Source organism: Pezoporus occidentalis, unplaced genomic scaffold, assembly GCF_034315485.1.
Source record: "Pezoporus occidentalis ecotype Australia unplaced genomic scaffold, CSIRO_AGI_Poc_V1 ctg87, whole genome shotgun sequence".
Lineage (NCBI taxonomy): Eukaryota > Metazoa > Chordata > Aves > Psittaciformes > Psittacidae > Pezoporus > Pezoporus occidentalis.
Window position 1 is genome coordinate 2924595 of NW_026916231.1, and position 22321 is coordinate 2946915.

A 22321-nucleotide genomic window follows, 5' to 3' on the forward strand; every position below is an offset into this window, starting at 1 on the left:
TATTGAGCAGTAACTATTAGAATGTTTTTTCTCCCCAAACCCTCCTTTACTTTCAATTTTCTGTTTTGTATTTGTGCATTTTGCACATACTTAGTGCTATCTTTTCTTGCAGATTTTTGATCTTTCTTCCTTGGAGAATTTGCTCTTATCTGTAGCCTTGGAGAGTCTGTGTACATTCTCCATGCTTTCACATACAAACCCTTTGTCCCTTATTCCTAACCCCTTATGGCCTAGTTCATCTCCCAAGATCTATCAGCTGAGTAGTGTGGTATAGTAATGTGAGGATATAGTGTTTCCACAGATTTTTGATTACATATGTCAATGCAATTGAGCACTTCTAATGTTTTCCTGGGTCCTTACTTACTCTGTTGTCCACTGTAGGCAGAAGATGTGACAGTGCAATTACTCTTACTCTGTGTTCTTCTTTTATCCTGACCACTTTCCTTTTCCATTCGTATTTGAAATTATTTGTGATTTCTAATTTTACCCATATGCAGGTCCATCTGATCAGGATATGCTAGCATGATCATTATTTATCTTTTCTTTTGTTTTTGTATTTTTCTACATTTTCCCCTGCATTTTATTACATTAATCCCTATTCTTTTTAGTCTCAAATTGTCCTGACAGTTTGAAGTTTCTGAAATCATTTTCAGGATTTTAATTCTGTAAATACAGAAAGTTGTGCAACATTTAGCCCTTGTGCAATCCTTTATATGTGCTTTCTCAGAAAGCAGCTGCTGAAAGCACTTAGTGTTCAGAGCAGCTAATTAAAACACAAACCACAAACTCCCTGGCAAACCTTGAGATCCATAAACCTGGCAACAACTTCTAGCAGTCAAGTGCACTTGAACCTTCCTTGCCAGGGTTTACATAACTCTAGCCTTATGAATAAGGGGTGTAAGCTTAGGTACAGCCTCTGTCTAAAAAACTACATTTCCACCATGCCTTTAGAGGCAGAAGGATCCTGACTGTCCAAGCCCCAAGTTTGGGTCTGTCTTCACAGACTGGTATGCAGACTTGCATAGCTCAAAAATTAATGCTGCAGAGCACAGGGCTCCTGTTGTGGAGGAATGAAGTAGCTGAGAGCATAGAGGATGCTTCCACAAGTTACAAGGAGGAGAAAGTACTTCCTGATGTAGAGCATTACCACTTTAAAAGATATTTTACTCTACAAAAAACTGAAATTATAGGGAATAATGTGGTATTCCCTACTGAGAGATTTATCTGAAAATTGTGAAAATATTTTGGTCAAGAAATATATTCTTGTTGGAGTTCAAGTTAAAACAAAAACTCATCCTTCAGCTAACTTTTCAAATCATAAGATTATTCATCATATTGTTTGAACCTGCTGTAGTGTAGTGCAAGGGCTATTCATTACAAAGTTTTTCAGAAGTAGCTGTGATTTCCAAAAGATTAAGCAACTTAGGAGACTGAATCCCATTTTCAAAGGAAACAAGCATAAAGGAGTCCTAGTTGCTTGGTTTACATACAAGGCCGTGATGTGGTTTGTTATCTAAACAATCCGTAGAAACGAAGCTTAAGCTCCTATGTCTTTAGAGACTATTACACTAAATTAATGTGTACGTGTTTTTACCTGAGTTTCTGGGGGTCCTGAAGGAACCCTTTAACTTTTTAGAAGTTTGGCAGCTGGTCAGAGATGCCTGCTGCTGCCCATATGGAAGAATGGATGTGTTCAGTAGCTAATTCATCTCTCCGAAATAAGAAATGTTCCAATGAAGACACAGATCATGTTTTGAAGAGGTGTGTCTCTCCATTAACTGGGGTTGCATCCCAAATAACTACTTTAGACCAAATCCCTTTTGGAGGACTAAAGGTAAGTAGGATGAACTTCACTATCAGTCATTTCCTTCTAATTCCCTGCCACTAAAATCTTACTTAACCTACCAAGGCTGGTGTCTGAATTTATCAACATCTTGCCCTGGAATTGGTCATTTTTTAATGCCTGCTTTGTCTAGATTTAGTTACAGGAGCCTACAAGAAACATGGTGCATCACGTCATTTGGGCAGAGCCTGACAGTATGTGACTTGTTTTGCCACAAAGAGGAGGGGAAGGAAAAGCATCTGCAAATCAAAACAATTGCTCAGAAGGGCATGACAACGTGTGGCAATGGTCTCCTGTTTGGATATTGACTTTCACACTACCTGTGAAAGCACAGAAAGCATTTAGAAAATGAGGCAGGCATCGATTAGCTTTCCACAGCTCTGCAGGTTGCCCAGGAAGCTATTCATCATGTTTGGCAAGTGACTTGAGAGGGCTGTAGCAGGAACTTTTAGGGCCAACTTGGGAACGTCAAGCCAGAATACAAATGAAAGGTACCAGCAAGAAACACTGAATTGGACATTTCTGTTTGTTGATCTTAAATACCAAGTCCTGTGGGGGAAACAGATGAGAGGCTGTAACTATTCCCTGCTCCTTCCCAGTCAAGAGCTCAGAGAGTCCTTGGATCTAATTAAGAGCTCTGGGGTGGCTGTAGCAGAAACATGAGTCAAATGTTTCTAGAAGTTTGTGATAGTGTCATCAAACCCTCACATAGCAAAGGTTTCAGTGTGTCAGGTGAACAGATCTTCACCAGGCCAGTCATGCAGCTGCATGTACTTTCCCCTATGGCACTCCTGCTGCCTCTCCTCTGCAGATCTCAGTTTCCCTTGAAGGGACACCTGATAAAAGTACCAGTGGCTTGGGGCAGGTATACAATCCTCTCAAACATCTACGCTGTGTAGGTGGCAGTGTCAGGAAAAGGATGAACAAGGTAACTGAGGAACTGCTTCTGGCATCTCAGCATATCTGCTGCTGCACAAGATGACAACACTTGGAGCAAATATATACAGTCATCTTAATGTAAGACTCCCAGGGAGTCAAAATGCCCCACATAGGCAGACAGACACACAGACATACAAACAGCTCCCTGCGCACCACAAACCAACAGTGCAATTTTAGATGTCCCTTTCTCTCAAAGGAGCAATCTGCCCCACAGCATTACTCAAAATCTTGCCCCAAGAAGCTCAGTTGTGTCTAGGCTGAACACTTTACATGAGGTTGCAAAACATGTCAAACACAGTGTATGTTTCAAGTAATTTTTACTGCCTCAAATAGGCCTCCCTGTCTTGATTTAGATGCTATCAGAATATACAGCTATGTACCAATGATGTGCCCTAGCCCAGAATTTGAATTGTACTGGTGAATAAGTTTATTTGAACCCCTTTTTCACCCAAGAGATTTCCTGTTGTTATTGTTGTTGTGTAACGAATAAAAAGCTCAACAGTTTATAGTTCAACTTGCAAAGTTCAGCTTCAGTACCTGTGATGCCCACGGTGTCTGGGGAGGGGTGGATATCTCATCAGATCTCCCAGTTCCTGTCCAATTCCAGATGTAACCTTTAAAAAAATGCCTTGAGGTGCAATTAGCTGCTGTACAGTTTCGGTTGGTTTTGTTCTAAGCTGCCTGAGACTTCAGATTGTAATAGACCTTCAGACTACATGGATGCAATAAGAACAAATTCCTTGAACTTTTATTCTCCTTGTAAACTGTTCAATGGAGCAGAATTCTTTTGAAGTTCTTTAAAACACCAGTGTGATCCTGTTTTTGTTCTAAATCTTTTAAATAGCCATCAAACATGATTTAAAATTACTTTACTACAGAGAGTGGCTTTAAAGGAAATCTGTAGTATGGCAGAAAATCTCTTGTAAGCATTAGAAAAGAATTCAAAAACACATTACTGATAGGTTTCTTTGGAGAACAAGAAAGAATGAATCTGCACATGAACTATAACCAGTAATTACTAGCCACACACTGCTTCTGTAGGAATGGGTAGGCAAAGGCAAACATCAATAGGGAACCCAGGCAGAGAGTCTCTACTACATATATCCCTGAAACAATATTTTATTACTGCTCAGTGCCATATATACCTTCCCTTAGCTGTTCTATTAACCTCTCTCACCTGGGTACTTCCAGTAATTGAGATTTCTCCATCATGGCTTCACTGCAGTTAATCTTACATGATCATCACGATAATAAGGATTTATAGAGCTCAAAAGAGGATTTTTCAGAGACCAAAAAATGAACCCTGCTGTAACAAAAGCCACCAAAAAAAGGAACAAAATTTTCTGTGAATTCCAAGTACGAAGCATAGTCTATTTGTTTTAATAGGGGTCACTCACCTTTCCTGACAGTTGCCTTGTAACTTACTGTATCACTGGAACAAGGACTGGAACCTCTACCTTAGGATGAAATTCACCCCCTCAGCAAAGGTGATCCTTTACAGCAATAATCGGATCAGCAGCTATGATAGCTCAAAAAAGAGAATACAAAGATGGCCTTTATGCCCCTTTAGCCTTGATTCACTCTATGTCTGGAGAAAGAAAATACTCCTGCACTAAAATTAGACTTTTATTGGCCCTCTGTTCAGAGCTGAATTTCCCATCAGGTGATGGGTCTCTAGGAATACTGTCATATGACACCGATGTCCTAGTTTACCTTTTCTAAATAGAATTTTTTTTTAACTGTATTTTAACTTTACTTGTATTTTAATTATCCCTTTCGATAATCACTACAGAAAGGCAGTATCCCTTTCCCTTAGCCATTTCCCCAATCTCTGGGAAAATGAGGTGATGGTAAATATTAGCATGAATGGCTTGGACTGAGGTTCAAAAGTTTGAAATTAGTTCTAAAAGTTATTGAAGAATAATATCCATGTTTTTCACTTAGGTAACAGAGCTGATATTCGGGAACCTTCAATTTTATGCTGAATTCTCACAAGAAACTTAAGGAGAACTTCTAGCTATCGAAATGTTTGAAGATAATCACTCTGGCTTCATCAATTTATCAAAACAGCCATGCAAGAGCATTTACTTTGTCTGTAACTCATCCCATCCCCACTACCCACCCCACAAATACCCAGGGTTTCCACAGGAACAAAGCCCTGTCCTACAGTGGTCAATTTCGGTAAGTACTGAGTAGATACATTCCACCATGGCTTTGGACGTATTTAGCAGAAAACACTGTAAATTCTTGCTGAATTTACCATGGTTCCAAAGTTTTGCAATGAAGCAGTCTGATTTTGGGCATCGTCCTGAAGCTTGTGAGCCTGAAGTTCTATAGAAGTTTGTTGTCTACAATGAATATTTGAGGAAAAAAACAAACATCATTATGCTCTGCTACTTTCAAGTTGAGGAACAGATGGCAGGATAGTGAGATTATCCAATTGTAATTCTTCACATTTAATTTGTAGGCTTAATGAATATTGAGCAATGTTGGCTTGGGTAAAATGCAATGAATATACTTTGCGGGAAAGACTGCTTACAGGCAATAAATACAGCTAACAGAACCACAAATCTCAAACCTGTAATATTATACATCTAGACAGCATATCTGGCTGTACAATTCCTCTTTTTATTTATATGGGCTTGCAGCATTTGAGAAGAATGAAGTTATGCTTCATATACTGATCAGTGTATTCTGGACAAGGGACAACTATCAATTTACATTATATAAGTGTTTGCATATAAAGAACTGATAGAAGAAACCTTCCACATTTCCCTTGTCTCAGTAGCCCTTATACACCATTCATTTTGTGACTATAGCAAAATGAGTCTTTTGAGTTGCATGTAGAAGCATCACATGGAGGACAAATGCTGCCATCCGCTGCTTGCTGGCTATGTGACTTGGACACCACTCAGATCAGAGAGAAGCAGGGAGAAGATTCAAATCTTTTGATGTAAGCGTGGCCACTGAGTGACTTCAGAGTGAACTGAGGCCAGGAACTGATTAGATCTTTACCATAATCCCTGTCACACTTTTAAGGTATGTGGTTCTTTCAGATTTACACAGTATCTTTCATTCGTGTGATGATGTGTACACTGTGCATAGGTTTCCCTCAGCACCTTGGGGCTTTATCTACTGAAACCAAAGATGGTGTCAGTGCTACTTGCAGCCTCATCCACTCTCTGTGAGACTGGTTCCCCAGAGCAGTGTCCATAACCATCAGCCTCTGACAGAGCCATCAGCAAGAAATGAGCACAGTGCTATATTTACTGCACTCCCTGGACACATCAGGGCTGAATTTGGAGACTTAAAAGATCTCTTTGCCCTGAACTAATGCTTCTGCCACCAGCTGTGCTCTTGTAGCTATTGTCAGTATATTGTTTCAAAGAGTCTGATGCAGGGTGAGTTTCGTCATGTTTTAATTTCGGTATATAGTGAAACCCTGTTGTCTGGGAAACCTTCTAGGGGTGATAGAAAGAGATGAGCACCTCCAAGAGGTGATTCGTAAGTGTCATAATGCCAGATTGCTTCCTTGCTTGCAATCACCTCTCCCTATGGTTGTGGAAGAGTCCAGACAGTTAGCTGGATGGGCAGTTTTTCAGCTGACTACAGCACAGTCAGAAGTAGACAGAAACAGCACCTCTGGGAGTTCCTTCACTGCTTCACTCGCTATCAAGAACCCAGGCATGAAACTGACCGAGCACATTATGTGTGTACACCAAAGTACGGTGTGTACTCACGGCTGCCTGCATGATTAGTGCTTCATTCTTTGCTTTCATCCTTGGAGATCTAGGGAGCAGAGCTCAGGAGGTGACAGAGCTCCTCCTTCCACAGGCAGTTAGTGGGTGATCATCTGCATCACTTGCTGGCCTTCCATCAGTGGTGACTAGAGTTTCATTTGTAGTAGAGGGAGCTCAGGCACCCAGTGCACATGCTGACACCAAAATTCAACATGAGCTAGATCTCATCCCACACATGTGCAACAGCAGTGCAAATAGGAAGTAAAATAGGATCAGAAGCTGAAGAGTCCTTTGATTATTATGCTAATTGTCTAACCTTGAACTTTGCTAAAAAAATTAGTGTTAGTATATTCAGGATAAAAACTGCCAGGGAATCAGGTTTTAGTGGTGCTGATGATAACATTTCAGACAGAAAATGGAATTAACAAAAAGGGTCACTCTGCCCTTTCCTTAGCATCAGGTCAGTCTGCAGGATAATTTCTACAGCTGTTCTAGAGAAAAAATGTACTTTCCAAACCATCTGTGCCATATTCTGCAAACTCAGGGTGTTTTGTCTACTTTTCTTCTTTCTCATTCTTGCTGTACTTATTTTCATGAGTTCAGGTGAAAGGCCAGCAAGAGAAAACACAGCTTAGCTGGTAGTGGTAGTAACTTTAAAGATCTGAAAAAAAAAATCACCTGCAGTGAAGAAGAATCTCTATGGCTGTAAGTAAGGTTCCTTTTGTATTCATGTTGTTTGTAAAAAGAAGGAAAAGTTTTGTACAAACATCTATCACCCAGTTTGTCCCAATCACTTGTTTCATATCTGGTGGTTATCATGTACCGATGGGCACCAGTTTTCAAGATCAGGATAATTCTATACCATGACTGACTTATTTCCATTACATTGTTATACTATAAACAACATGTCACATCATATTGCTTGCCCTGGAATGACACAGTATGACTAAATTACAAATGATCGCTCCTCCCAAGAAACTTAAAGTAATATGTATCATTTCCAGCTGTGGAGTCATACAGAAATTTTTGCAGTAGGGAAACAACAGCAAACTAGTATGGGCTAATGAGAGCAACCACATGCAGTCAACACTGCCAGGCAAAGCTTACCTGTTCTCTTGTGTTTGACTGATTTGGAACCATTCACTGACATATCTATTTTTTGACAGTATAGGTTTCTTCCATGCAGTTTAGGTCTGAGGCAAGTTATATGTGAGTGTTGTTTTTTTACCACTGTAAGCATCTTTGCAAACACTGAAAGAGACAGGATGTTACAGACTGTAGGAAAATGGGTTTATGAGGGAGAGTGTCTGCAAGTAGCAATTATCTCCACTAAGCTGTTTGAAGTAGAAAGGACTAGGGGAAGTGGGTCCTTGCAGACTGAAGCTAATGCTTTTGTGTTTGCAGCCCTTGCATTTCCTTGGCCCCACTGGAGTTTGTGTTGCACGTGGGAGACAAAAATCTGACTATCCATGGCTCAGATAAATCTGCTCTCAGGTACCTCTTGCCACCAGTGCTAGCAGCAGAAAGCAATTAAAGTAATTTGCTTGCAAGGGGATGAAGCTTTCCATATATTGATTGGGTCAGAGGCAGTAAGTCTTGGTGGAGGAAATGGTGCATCTGGGATGGTCCTGTGAGACATGGCTGAATATGGGTCACAGCAGGTTACTTATACAGAGTAAAAACAAGCCAGTGCTGCCATCCTGCATGGGCTGCCTGGAAAAGCCACCAGCCTTCAGGAGGTTTCATTTCATTCTCTACAGTATCAGGGTTTCAATCTTCAGACAAAAGCTAGTGCTTTCAGGAAAGAGCCTCAGGAAGTGCTAGGAGCTCATTTAATGTTACACAATCCTTTTTATCCAAGGGAAAAAAAAAAAGTTAACTTTTGCAGTACATGCAGCTCAGTTCCTAGAATGTTGTTACCTTGTAAAGTGTTTCATGAGCAGTGCAGCCGGTAACTGAAGGGATTAGTGCCTTTGCTGTCAAACTTGAAATGGGGATGCAGTATCAGGTGGCATTTGGCCATGCATGGTTGGCTTTTCCTGGAGTCTTTTCTAAACTCAATCCTTCAGCAACCTGTGCTCCTTCTCCTTGGTCATTTACCTTGCAACTATTTGAGTTCACCAGTACTGAGGTTTGGTGACCTTTGGGGATGTCAAATGGACATCCATATATCAGGCTGTGGGTCTGCCCCATTTGCTGAGGAGGAGTGACACAGGTTTTATGGGTATGTCCTTGTGTGCTTGGAGCCTGCCAGTGCTTCCAAGCACTCCTGACAAGAACCAGTCTGGAACCATGGGTGAGTATTTATGGGATGGTTTAGAAAAGAAATTAAGACTATTTAAGATATCCACATGCTGCTCTGGCTACTGAGCAGATCTCAGGACTGAATCATGGTTATAACCCTGCACTGTCGTTCTAATTGAAAGTGTAGGGAAAGTAAATGAAGTCCTTCGTGGTTTTCATTTTATTTCTCTGTAGAGCTAATTTGTTTTCACCACAGTATTCGAATACCTAACATATTGTAACTGATGAGTAACTGTGGTTTAATATTATTAATGAAGAATCATATTGCTAGGAATGTATTTCCAAGACAGAATGTAAAAGTTATATTGTTCAGATTTTCTACCTATGTGAAATGCATGTTTATTTTGCTAGCAAAGTGAATGCTTTATGCTAGAGATAGAAACATTTGTTAGTTATTTCCATTATTTTTCTTTTTCTCCATGTAGAACTCCCAGTGGTACAAATGCTTCAGCATAGTATAGATGTTTTTGTAATGCGTTTTACAGATACTGAAGAGAAAAATATCTTGCCTACTATTTCATAAAGGCTATTATGATGAAAAACACATAGGTAGAATACAGACCTTGGATTTCATGACCTTTTATGCTTTATTCTGAGCTATTTAAAGTCACAAAAGACATTTACGGTATTAATTAAACATAGCTTGACAGAAAGCTTGGATTAATTAAGTAAATATCTGTCATGGTGAAAAGAGGATCCCGAGCTGAACAGAGAGAATAAGGATATTTTTATTTTGGTATCAGGTGAAACTATGTTGTCCTGGGTTCAGCAGTAGCAGTCAAGTTTCTCCTTCATGGTAGCTGGTGCAGTGCTGCGTTTTGACTTCCAGCCTGGGAACAGTGTTGGTGAAGCCGATGTTTTCGGTTGTTGCTAAGTGATGTTTACCCTGACCAAGGACTTTGTGAGGCTCATGCTCTGCCAGGGAGGAGGGGAAGCTGTGAGGAAGCAGAGATGGGGCGCCTGACCCAGGCAAGCCAGGGAGGTATTCCATACCACAGCACGTCATGCCCGGGGTGGGGGGTAACTGAGAGTTACCCGGAAGGACACAGGCTTCCGGGTGGGACTCCTTTCTTGGCGGGTGGTATTGTATTCTCTTCCCTTGTTATTTTCTCTTATCATTGTTGTAGTTGGTGTTAGCGGTGGTGATTTGTGTTGTACATTGGTTGCTGGATTGTTCTTGTCTCAACCCATGGGAGTTGCACTCTTTTGATCCTCCTCCCCATCCCTCACGGCAGCGGGGAAGAGGAGAGCCCTGGGTGGGGGGCCTCGATTGCTCTCAGCCCAGCACCACTCACTGGGAGTGAGTGAACAAGCTGTCTGGCTAGGGTTTAAACCATGGCATATGTCAAAAAAGAAGAGTAGTTATAATCATTATAGCTATTTAAAGTCAGTGTCATTGGAAAGAGGATGAATAAACAGAATTTTTCTTGTGAGGAACTTATTTGCTGATAAAAGAGCTTTTGTGGTGTGATCTCAAGACTGTTGAGCTATAAAAACAATACTTTGTACTCGAAGATTTTGCCTTTACCTTGTGTAAAGTTTTGTATTTGTAAATCAGTGCACCCACACACTGCTGATCAAGATCTTCTACAAGAGCTTGGGAAGCCACCCAGCAATATGAGTCATGCTCTAGGATTATATACCCTGCCTGGAGTCTAGCCTTCAGGAGCACTGGATGCTGACAATAAAGGGACATATCCCAGGTAGATCTGTGAATAAGTGATACAAGGTAAACAACAGGTGTATGCAAAAAAATTGGGCATTCAGCTAAAGGAAGCAGACTGTGAAAGAACTTCTTCAGCTGACTCCTTCTGATTGATACTTTCACAGTAAATGTTTTCTTGTAATTTGAAATCAGCAGGAAGATTTTCAGGCCACTTTCCTCCCTGCTCTGTGTTTATGTCTAGTGTTTTTTTCTGGGAAAGGCTCTAGTTTCTGTGATTCTCATCTTTGGGTGACCAAACTGGATGACATGTGCAAGCAGTGTGCTCAGTAAGAAATAGGTATGTCCAGCCATGCAATCTTCCTTAGTAGATTTAAGTGGAGAAAGAAGACCATTGCTAACTTAAGCACTGACCTCTACTTCCTAAAGCTTGGTGAGGTACCTGTCTGCCTTTGCCTAAGCTGAAAAATTAATAGTTTCCAGTATTTTTAGTAGTCCCATTTTAAAAGTTTGCTTTACCCAGTTACTGGGATGGAAAATACAGTGAATATTGGAAGGGAGCCCTTCTCATTCCTGTCCCTTGTCCTTTGCAGTGGTACCTATGCAGCAGCAGAGCTGGAAATCTCGGCATTCAGGGCTCAGGCAAAGGGGAAGATGCTGGTTCCCATGGAGACAAACTGCATCTCAGCTCTCAGAATGAACTGAAGCCAGGAAGAATGGGGATAGAGGCACAGCATCCTGAATTCTTTGTCATCCCACTGCCAGGTGTTGTCCTCTTTGTGGACCATCCTCTTTGTGGACCTCTAAGGCAAAGCAAAATAGGGTGTTGGGCTGTTGATCCCCAAGATTGTGATGGGTTGCCTGAGTGGACATTCCCTGAAGATATGGTCACTTAGATTTGTTTATACTGTCTTACTTTTCTTACATAGCACAAATCTCACTGAAAAAATACCCATGTTTGCATACTAAATCTGGGGACAAACTTCATAACAATTCATGTGTTAGTTCCCTGTGTCATTGCTGGATTTCAGTGAGGGCACCCTTTGAACGTAAATAAAGGACTGTTTAAGATTCCCCATTTTCTTTGTCTTAATTATTCATCTTTAATTCATAAAATTCTATTAAAATGGATGAATTGCTGGAATTATTTTTTTAAATTCAGTAGCCTATGTGTCTCTCACATTTCCTCTCTTCATTTTAATTAGTATACAGCAAATTGTGGCATATAAAATTGTAACATCTGAAATATGTACACTGTCTTTTAAAAGTAACTTTTTAATAACTGTAAATGTAGGAATAGAAAATTTTACTACAAGGAGTGTTTATTTTAAATGTTTTTATTTTTAATGGCTTGTCAGTTGACTCACTGTGGCATGAGGACTTCATTTTATAGTAGGGGAAATCGAAACATTGCAGGTGTCAGACTGTATTTGTGGCTTACAGAAAAGTTACCGTCCTATGCAAGTTTGACACTTAGGGAGCTGAACTAAGTTAACTTTAGTTAGGCATGTAAAGCTGGAATAGATGAAGCAGTTTAGGTTATTGGACTGGAACAAAATCAGATACTTTTTGCAAGGTATTATCTGTCTAAAAAGTCTTCAGTGAAGGAGATTCTGCACCTTCAGTAGCTAGCCTTTGCCAGCACTTACCATTAAGAGTTATCTATATGCTGTTTAACTTCTAGGCAGCAAACCTGCTCATGATTAAATTCCACTTTAACAGCACCACCAGAATTTGTGGTGCCTCTCAAAAAAGCAGAAATAATTATAAAAGGTAATGGATTCTTGTACACATTTGATATATACAATGTGAGAAGCCAGAAGAGACTTCCACAAAAAAATAGCAAAGTTAATATGAAAAGTAAAAAACCTTTTAAAACCTCTAAAGGAGAAAGCCTTTCAGAGTCAGTGAGGCTAATAGAAGCGTAGGATCAGTGAGGCCAGTAGGAAGTGTAAAATGGAGCAGAAAAATTTTGTATGGAAAATAGCTGTCATGCTTTGAGGCAACTTGCAGAGCTAAACTAGTGAAAATGGGACCTGTAATCTCACAGGAGTTCAGCCTCCTTAACTGAAGCGCACAAATACAATCACTGCTTTGGAAATTCTGAATCTCTGTCCTTACAGGTCACAATAACCTTATTTTTTTGTTGCAAATGGCCACTAGCTCTCAAGATGCTTATTTCAGAATGTAACATCACAAGAATATATATGCATGTAGGAGATACTAAAGGTCTAAAACTTGGCAGAAACATGACTGGATTGCTCCAGTGGGAATGATAGTGCTGACTTTAAGTTTGTTTTCAGAGTTTTCAACCTCCTAGATGTAAACAAGAAGGGACATGTGCACACACAAGCACACACATTTCTCCTTATAGTTCCTTCTACATAATTTCCAAGGAGTACTAATGGAACCTTCTTTTGAGTAAAGCTAATAAAAAAAGATGTTGTCTTGAAATTTTTTGCACATCCTAGATTATCTACTCAGTATAGAACAGTACATCTACTTTTAAATTAGTTTTTTCTGATCATGTAGTAAGTAATATCAGCAGTCAAAAAAAGCATTGTGGCTGTTTAAATAAGATTCAAAGGTCAATAAAAATAAAAATAGTAATAACACTGCTTGAAAAAGGGTTGCAGCTAATTACACTTATGCAAACAAGACTGTAGAATAAGTACCTGCTACATTAGCACTCTCACATCTGTCATGTAGGGTCCTTTTGCAGCTGAGCAAGAGTACTTCAGACTAAATTGGCTGGCATTTATTGACAAGGATCCTGCTTTAATACCAGCTCCCTCCCTACAGTTACATCTAACCCTTGCTTATCTGTTTTCCCTCCAACCATTATATTTCTTTCTATAGGTTTACAATATATGATAAAAGCTCTTTTGGCTGGTATTATTTAGCATCATTACCTGACCTTAACTTTGATGAGCTAGAATAAACAGGCACAACCTTCAGATACAGGCAGGAGGCAGAAATTTGTTTAAAAAATCAGCAGGACTGGGTTTTTGCTCTCAGAAAGGATGCTGGCAGTTCACAAGTCACTGTCAGAAGTAAAATGAGTCATGTGGAGGGATTACCATCCCTGCACTTGTTCCCAAACGCTGCTGCGACACCAAAACCTAAAGACTGCAGGTCTCAGACTCAGTCTGAGCCACCCCAGGTCAGCCATTCCTGTCCCAAACTGTTCCTGTCCAGGTCTGGGAATTCATGGGTGTAAGAACAACTCTTAATAGCAGTCAGAGATGGACTGTAGGGAGAACACAGAGGCCAAAACATAAGGACATGCCAGGTATGGAGCTAGGATGAGGAGATGGCAATCCCATCTATGGATGGCAGTATATCTTGTACACTGAGAAATTAGCTTTATCAGCATAACTCCTTCAATCTCCACATCAAGAAGTGTCACAAAATACTACAATACTAATAAAACACACACAAATATTACATATATTCTCAAATTATGGAATCAGGTCTAAAGGAATGAAATTTAAGCATGCACAAACCCCCAATCATGTGTCTTTGTTTTTCTCTTAGCTTCTGATTTCAAAGTTATAGGTTTTACTTCCTGCAGATTTTTTCTCTAGTCACAGAAGATAGAAACTTGTTTATGCAACTCATAAATGCAAGCTGAGACTCTTACATAATTACAGGTCTCCAAACAATATGCATACAGGAGCTGGCAAGGCTACGCTGGATAATCAGTTTTAAGACACAGCAGCCTTTGAAACAAGCAGAGAATCTCATTACCCAGCTGTATAAATCCATGGCTCAGCCGCATCATGAACTGCTGTGTGCAGTTTTCATCCTCCAATCTCAAAAAATACTGAGAAAGACTGAAAGCAGGGTGACAGCGATGTTTGAGACCACAGAACTATTTTTAAAAATATAGAACAGTTTCCATAGGAAGAGCAACTAAATAAACACAAGCTTAGCATACCGATAAATTAGGAGTGAGGATCAGGGAGAGGTGGCATGTATTTAAGAAATGCACAGAGATTGGTCTCTGCCAAAGCAAGAACTACAGGATAACAAGAAGTAAGCAGATGGCAGACTCGGAGCAAATGAAAGGAATTGATTCCTCACATGGATGCAGGTAAACTACAGATTTTTTCAGGTGCAAAGCATCTCTATGAGTTCAAAAGATAACTGAAGAAAAAATTTTGAAAGAAAAAAGCCCATCACGGCTATTAATTATACAGACACCATCTCTAACACAAGGAGTCCCTAGAGCTGGAAAAGTATTCTAAGGAAACATTATATTTTTGACCTTTTCTTTTTCTCTTCTCTAAGGGTCTGCTTTTGTCTGCTTTGTGGCAGGACACTACGGAAAAAGGATACATCCATTCCATGCTCTGAATCCAAAATCCTCAGTTTGTGTTTCAGAGCTACCAAGGATCACAAAAATTAGATGCAATCAAAATACATTTAAGGACTTTTTCCTCTGGATAACAACCACTGAAGGTACAATGTAGAATCTGATTCAGTCTCCCCCAGTTTCTTCTGTAAAATTCACAAAACTTTCTCCTGGCCTCTGAGCCATTTTCCTCCCCTGCTAGGAAGTTCTGAGCATTGCTAGGGGACCTAGCAGTGACAGTGAATGCTCAGTGTAATGTTAAGATGCTTCACAGTATTTCACCATCAAACCTTTGCACCCATGCTGGTGTATTTCCTCTGAGAGTGATGGAGACTTCCATGTTCACAAGCACACTGCTAATTCCAACTCAAACCTCACATGAGTTCACTTTAAGCTATGCCATGAGTCCTGCACGGGTCCCAGGTTAACTCACACAGTATGAGCATAGCTAACCTCCTCCCAGATGATGCTAGAAGGCAAGCTACCCCTTTAAAAGTTGGTCCAGACACTGAGCTTTTACTTTTCTAGGGCAAATTATACTGGAGCATTTGTATGAGGGAGAAGGAAGGCTGTGAAGAACAGACCTGATATCTGGCATTGATAAAGGGAAGAACAAGGTCTGCCTCTGGAGAAGCGGGCTTTGCATTCAATCTCAGAGGTGAAGTATGTGTTTGGGAAAATGAGTGGTTATTTCGAATGAAGACTGATGATAAGACACATTCACACTGAGAGGTGTAAAATGAAGAAGCAGCACAAAATTTCTCATTTCTCTCTTTAATCAAAATGTTAGAGAGGGTAAACTTTTTATAATAAAATAGTTATATAGAATAGCAGAATTGATTATGTTTAAGAAATTTATAAATCAATAGTGAGGTTTTGTATATTAGAAAATGTTGTAACTTTGCAATTTTGTATCACGGCTGTAACCAGTGGTGCAATGATACGTGTATGGGTGGATTTAGAAAGGTATGTACCGGAGACTATACCCAGATGGAACCTATGCTTAAGGTAGCCAAAAGAGCATACCAGAAGCTGATAAGAAAGTGCTAGCGTCCACACAAGGATTGGGATATATCCAAGTAAGGAAAAGGTCCTGAGGAAGACTTCTTACTTCATCTGAGGAAGACTCCTTACTTCATCAGGACGACCACCAGAGGGGGCGACGCAAGCGCAGAAGAGGCTGATGTCGTAATAAACTGATGTAGTAATATTTGATACATATGTATTAGTTAATGATGTAATCTGTGTTGAATATGTATTAGTTACGAAATTTTTAGTGTATAAATTGCGAACGCGATGTAACGGGAATCGGAACCAGATTTGGGTTCGTACCCCTGGTTCCCGGCGCCTCAATAAAGCACCTCATATAACCATCCCGGTGGTTATGTGTTTGTCTCGACGCTAACATTTTGGCGACCCAGATGGGACTGCTTCGTAATATTAAGAAAGCAATCAACCTACAGATGATGTCTTTGAAGGAATAACCATTCATTGTTCATGATAACAAATGCATTTTCTGTGAAGGATTGAAACAGTAACCAATTAGCACACAAATATCTCTGCTATTATTTGCAAAAGACAGCTACAGAATTAAGGCAATATATGGTATACCTGATATAAAAATTGGCAGGTGTCTTAAAATATATTTACCTATGGCTGGGATTGAGTAGGTAGATATCCTGGTGCTTAGCAGTGATCTCTGTTCCAATACTTCCTCCATCACTTTGCATCCATTTTGCTTTCAGTCTTCAGATGCATATTGCTTCATCTAAAATTAAGTCCCCTGATTGTCTCAGTGGGTATCTCAGGCAATATTTGCAGTAATTATGTCACTTTGAAAGCAGCATAGGAAAACAATACTGTGCCATTTTATTTCTCTTCACAGCTATTCAAACAAGATTAAAATGAATCAGAAGTGCATTGCATTCAGAGCAATACCATAAATATAAAATCACTCTAGCACAACAAGTGCCATTGAATAGCTAGCAGGAGTCCTCCTGACTAAACAAATATATTTTGCACTTCTGGAGCAATCGGAAGTGCATAACATTGAGAGAAAAAAATAGTTACCTTTAATAGTTTTAATAAGTTGTGTTGTAGATATTATTCTATAATTACTTCAGTAGCTATTTTACAGAAGAAAACAGTGTTCCTAAAAATCAGCACTTCCAGTCATCCTTCTAAGCTTGCATGGAAATTCATTCACATCTTCTTTGGTTTTTTTAATTGACATTACTGTCTTTGGTGTCCTCTGACATGCTCCAGAGAGCTGCTTGCTCAGTTTAGGGTCTGGAAATCTTAGCTAGCTCAAATTAAATACAAAGACAAGGAGATACTAAAACTTGACCTGACTCCACATTTGCTTAAGTTTGATATAAGCATGTAAGTGTTAAATATGTGAATAGGGGCAGTAATAATCACTGGTGCCACAGAACGAGCTGAGGAACAGATTTCTTGGAGGAGCATTTTTGTTGCCCTTCTTTGCACCCTCTTATTCCTGGGATACTCCTTCTAAGACTAAGGGAACTGCAGTTTGCACAGACTGCAAAAGTGAGATGTAGGTAGACAGATAAAGATCTAAAATGCAAATACTGACAGTAGTAACTGGTGTGTGTCTCACTCAACTCATACCAAATAAGAGAGGTATCATCATCAGAGGTATGACTAGAGGCTCAGCCTGACATACTGCTAAAGCTGAATTTAACAAAATGAGTGAGGCTCAGAATCAAGTGTCAGTGGACCATGGTTTATCCATGACAAAAAATAACTGAATAAAAATAAGTTCAAAAAAATTCAATGGTATTTGCCTTGTGCCTCCTTCAGAACACCTAAGTAGTATTTTTACTGTAAGATAATAACCTACGATTGAGAAGTGGTCATGAATATGTTTCATCAATGCTTTACATGTTTTTTTTCATGCTTTATTCTCCTTGTACCTTGTTAATCAGGTAGAAAAAAATCTACATATCTGATTTATTTCCTGCTGTGTCTATTGCTTTGTTTTCAGCAGCTTCTGTATAAGCAAATAAATATTGCAGCTAGTTGCTTATGTTGGAATTTGGACTTCAAATGTATTAACTGAACCTTTCAGAGCCACCCTAATATGCATAATCTGTTCACATGAAAAATGCAAGTATCCCTATCATGTGGTGACTGGCACTGCGTCGTGGTTTAAACCCTAGCCAGACAGCTTGTTCACTCACTCCCAGTGAATGGTGCTGGGCTGAGGGCAATTGAGCCCCCCGCCCGGGGCTCTCCTCTTCCCCGCTCCTGTGAGGGATGGGGAGGAGGATCGAAAGAGTGCAACTCCCACGGGTTGAGACAGGAACAGTCCAGCAACCAATGTACAACACAAATCACCACCGCTAACACCAACTACAACAATGATAAGAGAAAATAACAAGGGAAGAGAATACAATACCACCCGCCAAGAAAGGAGTCCCACCCGGAAGCCCGTGTCCTTCCGGGTAACTCTCAGTTACCCCCCACCCTGGGCATGACGTGCTGTGGTATGGAATACCTCTTTGGCTAGCCTGGGTCAGGCACCCCGTCTCTGCTTCCTCACAGCTTCCCCTCCTCCCTGACAGAGCATGAGCCTCACAAAGTCCTTGGTCAGGGTAAACATCACTTAGCAACAACCGAAAACATCGGTATCACCAGCACTGTTCTCAGGCTGGAAGTCAAAACACAGCACTGCACCAGCTACCATGAAGGAGAAACATGACTGCTACTGCTGAACCCAGGACACACTGCTTACCATTCACTTGGTTTTCAAGCTGTAATGGAAGAATGGTTCAAAGTTAGGATGTACATTTATCAACATGATAAATGAAATGTAAACACCTTATCTTTTTTTCTGTGAATCATGAAAGAAGTCCAAATCTCATTATAGAAGTAAACTTAAAGACAATTTCTCATGAGATGGGTTGTTATTCACAAAGCACTTTCAAAAGTCAGCTGAGAGATGGGAACAGGAGTTTGAATTTTTTTTCCCTGTTGCAATGGGCAGGACACTTCTGTGCCCTCTTTTCCCCATCTATAAAATAAACACAGAGCAATAACGAGTTCTTAGGTTTTATGATTTACTTACTGTTTGCATAGCACTTTAAAATATCAGGAGTAACATAAAAATGATAACTACTGGATTGATGATAGCAAATACCTTTAATTCCAGCATGTTCTTTTGTATAGGTTCTGTATTTTAATGAAATATAACTTGCAATTTTTATATAACAAGAAACAGATTGCTAAGTAACATATAAGTGAAAATTTGGCATGAAACACTCTAAACCAATAATTTCTATCCCAGGAGAAACAAAGGTATTTAAAAGATGCTTTTACAATAAAAATAAACTATTAAAAAGTTGGCAGGGATTTTCTGGGTATAATTGCAGCTATGCTTGTTTCAAAATGCCTATTAAATCTGACTCATCAGTACTATAAAACTAGCATGGCTCTGCCTATGGGAAAAGCCTGGGCAATAATTTCAACTACTTTAAATTGAAAATTTAGAGCTGTTATAATTAATTGTGAATTAGAAACTGCTCAATGAAAACTGAAAAAAAAACCAACAACAAAACAAAATACGGTTGTTTATAACATAATGGATCATTACAAAACTGCTGGAGAATCCAAAGATTTGCCAGACAGAATACATGTAGTGCAAGAGAAAGAAAGATAAATAGACGTATCACAGGCATAACTGTGTTTTTATAGCAAAACTTTCTAATTTGTTATCACATCCTTCAGCACTGAGTTCTCCCCTGGGGTTTAGTGGAGCCCACCTGGGTTTTAAAACCTTCAGCTAAGCCTTTGTGAATGTTACCTACCCTTAGAGCAAAGGAAATTTGGAAAGTCCCAACCCCCTGGCTGCCCTCTGATTAAGTTTGTGAGGAGTGATAAAGATTTGATTTGGGATGGGAATTGGTGAGGACGTACATAGACCTCATAGCAGCCTTCCAGTATCTGAAGGGGGCCTATAAGGATCCTGGGGAGGGACTCTTCATTAGGGACTGTAGTGATAGGACAAGGGGTAATGGGCTCAAACTTTAGTTTAAACTTGAAGTTTAGACTGGATATAAGGAAGAAGTTTTTTACTGTAAGGGTGTTGAGGCACTGGAATGGTTTGCCCAGGGAAGTTGTGAATGCTCCATTCATGGCAGTGTTCAGGGCCAGTTTGGACAGAGCCTTGGGTGACATGTTTTAATGTGAGGTGTCCCTGCCTATGGCAGGGTGGTAGGAACTGGATGATCTTAAGGTCCTTTCCAACCCAAACTATTCTATGATTCTACATACACTAGGTATATGCATGTGTTTGACTCTCCGTTATACAATGAAGCAGTTTTTAACATTAAGGCGGGGGGGGGAAGGTTGTGTCTTAGGGCTTATAAACAGGCTTAGCACATATCACAGCATTCTCATGCACTCATGTACCTATACAGATACCCTCAGAGAGAATTTGATGTCTGTCCCAGAGTCGTAAGGATGGCAGAGTGGCAACTGGAAAGGGACATACTGGCAAATGTGCATGGAATCATAGAATAGTTTGGGTTGGAAGGGTCGTTACAGCTCATCTAGTTCCAACCCCCTGCCATGGGCAGGGACACCTTCCACTAGACCAGGTTGCTCAAAGTCCCATTCAACATGACCTTGAACACTGTCAGGGATGGGGCAGTCACAGCTTCCCTAGGCAACCTGTGCCAGTGCCTCACCACCCTCATAGTAAAGAATTTCTTTCTTCTGTCCAACATAAGATCAGCTGAAAACCATTAGAGATGCAGCAGGTATCCTCCATCATGTTGCTGGAATTTGTGCAAGAGAAAGGGAAATATTTCAAAGTATGTGAACGGGATTCTAGCAGGGATTTTTACCCCTAGAAAGCCTGAATATTCAGCATTGATATTATGGAGGAAATACTCTAGGTCAGACGTGGGAAAAAGGAATTCAGTCATACTGTCCACATACCTGGAAATCAGACATTTTTATACAGCTTTCTGAATCTGAACCTATATATTTAGTGGAAACCTAATGACATATGGGCTTCTTGGCCAGCTTTGCAGTCACGTATTCATTCATCATAATCACATTATACTTTAAGATTTAAAAAATGTGGGATAATTCTGCTAGAACAAACTAGTGCCTTACGTTCTACATCACATTGTCAGCAGTGACTTCCGAACAGGAGTTTTGCATGGAAACAGAAAGAACAAATAAAAGCCCCACTTTTTTTTCGTTTTTGTAATTTTCTCCTGTTACATAAAAAGCAGCTCCAGCATTGGTTGTGAATAGCCACCGAGCTGGAACAGCAGGGCTTATGGCTATTCTGTTCATAACACAGTTTCTGCAATTTAAAAGAGAGCAATAGACTAGAGTGCAGTCAAACTGGGGCTAGCTGAAACTAATAGATTCCATCTGAATGGTAATTTAGAGACACCTTAGCATTGATTTTATATGTGTTTCAGAAACTGCTTTTCATAAGGAGGAGATGTGATTAAATTCCTTTCCAACAATAATTTACAGCTGCCTATTAAAATCTTGTGAACAGTGTCAGTGGAGATACTGAACATATCTCTTGCCAATTTGAACTTCTCTTAAATATTAAAATTTCTGTATATTTGCACGGTATTATTCTGTTTCTGTCTAGCAGCACTTTGCATTCTATTCTAGAGGAACTGTGTTCTATTATTCATGGCTAATTTTAATTACTGTATCTGTAATTTCAGCCACATCCTATTTTACCACGTTGATTGTCCATTGAGATCCTGTGAACTGTAAACTGTTATTTCCATCTCTTCCTCAGCAATCATGACAGTTATTTAGTCAATCTTCCCACTGCAGAGTTTTCTATTCAGAGATAAAGTTCGTTGATTATTTATTTTTACAGTAATAGTGTCCAAAACAGTTAATGTTCAGTTGACTGCACATTTTCCTCATTAGGACGGTTATGGTTTCAAGCTGCACTGTGTAAATCTAAACGTTTGTACAGTGAGAAACTCAATCTCTATTCTCATTCCCCTGCTTGCAAAAATATGCTATTCTTGAATGCACAGTAACTCATGCTCAGTGTCATGATCTTTGTATGGCCATTTAAAATCTAGGAAGAGAGATTTACACATGGACGTAGGAGTCCTCATCAAACACACTCACTCTTAAACAAATTGTAGAAAAGCTGTCAAGTTTAAAATGGCTTGTTATTGACAGCTGGGAAGGAAGACCATGCCTGGTAGAGACAGAGACATAAGCTGCTGCCTGTATATTTTGCCATTCCTACCTGCCTGAAGCATGCTGCTTGCTTCTCCTGCTCTCTGCCCATGGCTCTTCCCTGCAGTTCCCAGCCCAGCAGGCTCAAAGGAAGCAAATGTTCACAAGCAGAAAGGATATCACAGTTGTTGCAGCACCCATTGACCCACCAAGCAGGACAGCATGGGCTACAGTGACTAACTCAGGCACAGGCCTCTCCTGGCTGCCCATCCTGC